This window comes from Rhinopithecus roxellana, chromosome 20 (assembly GCF_007565055.1).
Source record: "Rhinopithecus roxellana isolate Shanxi Qingling chromosome 20, ASM756505v1, whole genome shotgun sequence".
NCBI lineage: Eukaryota > Metazoa > Chordata > Mammalia > Primates > Cercopithecidae > Rhinopithecus > Rhinopithecus roxellana.
The window spans coordinates 36,077,661-36,080,002 of record NC_044568.1 but is presented as its reverse complement, the minus strand read 5'-3'; the positions used below and the strand labels follow the sequence as shown (position 1 = coordinate 36,080,002).

General features: G+C 38.4%; 1 pseudogene; it reads right to left on the bottom strand.

Annotated features, from left to right (window-relative positions):
* Nucleotides 1–846: 846 nt before the first annotated feature.
* On the bottom strand, nt 847–1,245 carry LOC115895309 (annotated as a pseudogene).
* Nucleotides 1,246–2,342: the final 1,097 nt, after the last annotated feature.

The window sequence follows — 2,342 nt, the reverse complement described above, 5'->3', positions numbered from 1 at the left end:
AAATTTTTTAACTCTTACATTAGTAGTCAAGTTGTTGCCCTATATAAGTGGCATGGGAAGTTTTCTCAAGCCCAAACCTATGGTTTTGCTCCACACTCTGGCTTTCTCAGCTTCTCTCATTAATCTTGCAGTAAATGATGCTAATGCAGGAGTTGCAGGGTGTAACAGAGTCTGCTTATTCTCTGTTTGTGGTCCCCAGTGGGTGTGAGGTTGTAGCAATTAAGGCAGTGTGTGTGCTGTTTTGAGGCACCACAAAGATAGATTAATTAGGTTGCAAATGGTCCCAGTGACATTGCCAACAGAGCCTTTGATGGGCCTAGTCCAAGGTGATTTAGTCTGATGATATTGATGGATAGACAACCTTAAAAGAAGGGAAATGACTATGAGAAGTAAAGGGGGAGCATCTGGTGTTTGTAACAATGAACACACCAGGGCTACAGTTGCCTGAGATGAAAATCCTTCTTGTTAATGAAATAAGTCTTAAAGAGAATATCAAATTACTGATAATCAATTTTGTAATATTTTTGATCTTACAAGCTAATTTAAAAGCATAACTTAAACAGTTAATATTAGTTTATAACTAACAACTACTGTGACTAAATTATCTAAAATCTGTAAGCTCATATATACAACGGAATATTTTCCCATTTGAAATAGTCCCTTGAAAGCCTAGACTCTCATTTCAAAGACACAGATATCATTGAAATTTGATCAGAAACCAGTTTTGTTATCCTTATCTCAATACAAATGTCACGGTATAGAAAGTCTGAGGTAGTTAGTAATTTAAAGGGTAATCCTTTTTTCAGAGTCCATGAGGCATTTTATTTGTAAACATGTATTGCATCTCTAGAAAAAGAATCCCAGGACTTTTCCTCCTGTGTGCTTTCATATTGCTTCTTCATGGTCCATGACACCCCTTGAGGTTTGTACAATGAAACCAAACTGGCGGACTGGGAGCGCATTATTCTGTCATTTTTCTAGACCTTTGAGTTTTACATCAACTCTGGGGCTAATCACTCCACACTTGTTTAGCCTGCCTGTGAGGGTCACGACAATTTTCCCAGCTCTGCAACTATCAGTGATTTCAGATTTGCCAGTGTAGCCATGCCTCATCATCACAGTTGGAAACTGAAAAAACTGAATGATGACTTTGGAGCACAACCTAATGAGAAACTGGCATTTGCCTCTCTTTTCGGCATTGTTGATGCTCTTGAGAGCATTAGCCAGGACATTCATGTGCACCATTGTGGCACAGAAAGATGACAGAAAGAGTCAAACAGTAATTTTTAAATGAGAAACTAGGTGGCTTTGGAACGGAGAGAGTAGATGCTTCCTCACTCAAACCTAGAGTGATGGCCTGGAGTGGGGGAACACAATTATCTGGTTTCTAATTTATGCCTCTGAATTCCAGAGTTATAAGGCAAGCCCATAGCAACAGCATAACAAACTAAAATGTAGGAAGTAATTTTTTGCCCACTGACCATCTACATCACATTTCCAGTTTTAATGGTAGAGAAGAGGCTGGGAAAATGCTACAGGGATCAATGGATGTTGAGAGAGGCTATGCGGGCCTGAAAAGGGGAATTATGTTTCAAATGGGTCTCTAAGAACGAGAGACCAAGAATCAGAGGCTTCCCAAGACTGTATTCTCATCTGATACATTGATATGAAAGTGAGATAGTCATAGTGATAGTGGTTGAAAACAGACTTCAAAGATCACTCCATGGAAAACATAGTCAATGTTAAATTTGCCTCCAGGAAGATTTTAGTGACAAAAACTACAGCAGTGTCAGTCAAGTTAGATCTTTTTTTTTTTTTTTTTTTTTTTGGCCTTCTTAACTACCACACATGACCTCCCTACTCCCAGTACACAAATACATATTCAGAACCTGGTGAAATTAAAACAAATGCGCAGCTAAAAACTTAGAAGATGGCAATAGGGAAAGAATGCAAAGGAAGTAGATAATGTAAACCCAACCCCAGGTCACAATGCAGACTTTCTACCTATCATGAGCCAGAGTTGGGAGTGTAGAGAAGATACCACTACAAATGAAGACCAGAGTGCTGGTTATTACACTCGCGTCAACATTTTAATTGTTAAACTATTGCTGTGGAGGCTTGGAAATGACAAGCTAACTTATTAACTAAGATTGAACAAAGAAGAGCAAGACTTATGTGAGACTTCAAACAGGAACAGGGGACAAACTAGCTTTAATAAAAGGGTTTACAAGCACAGTAAAAGGAAAAAAATCATTGGCCTACCTGCACGAAAAGAAATAAGAAAGGGAAATCTCTGGTTTGAAAGGGTATGATATCAAAATGAAAATATGATCTACTGAAAG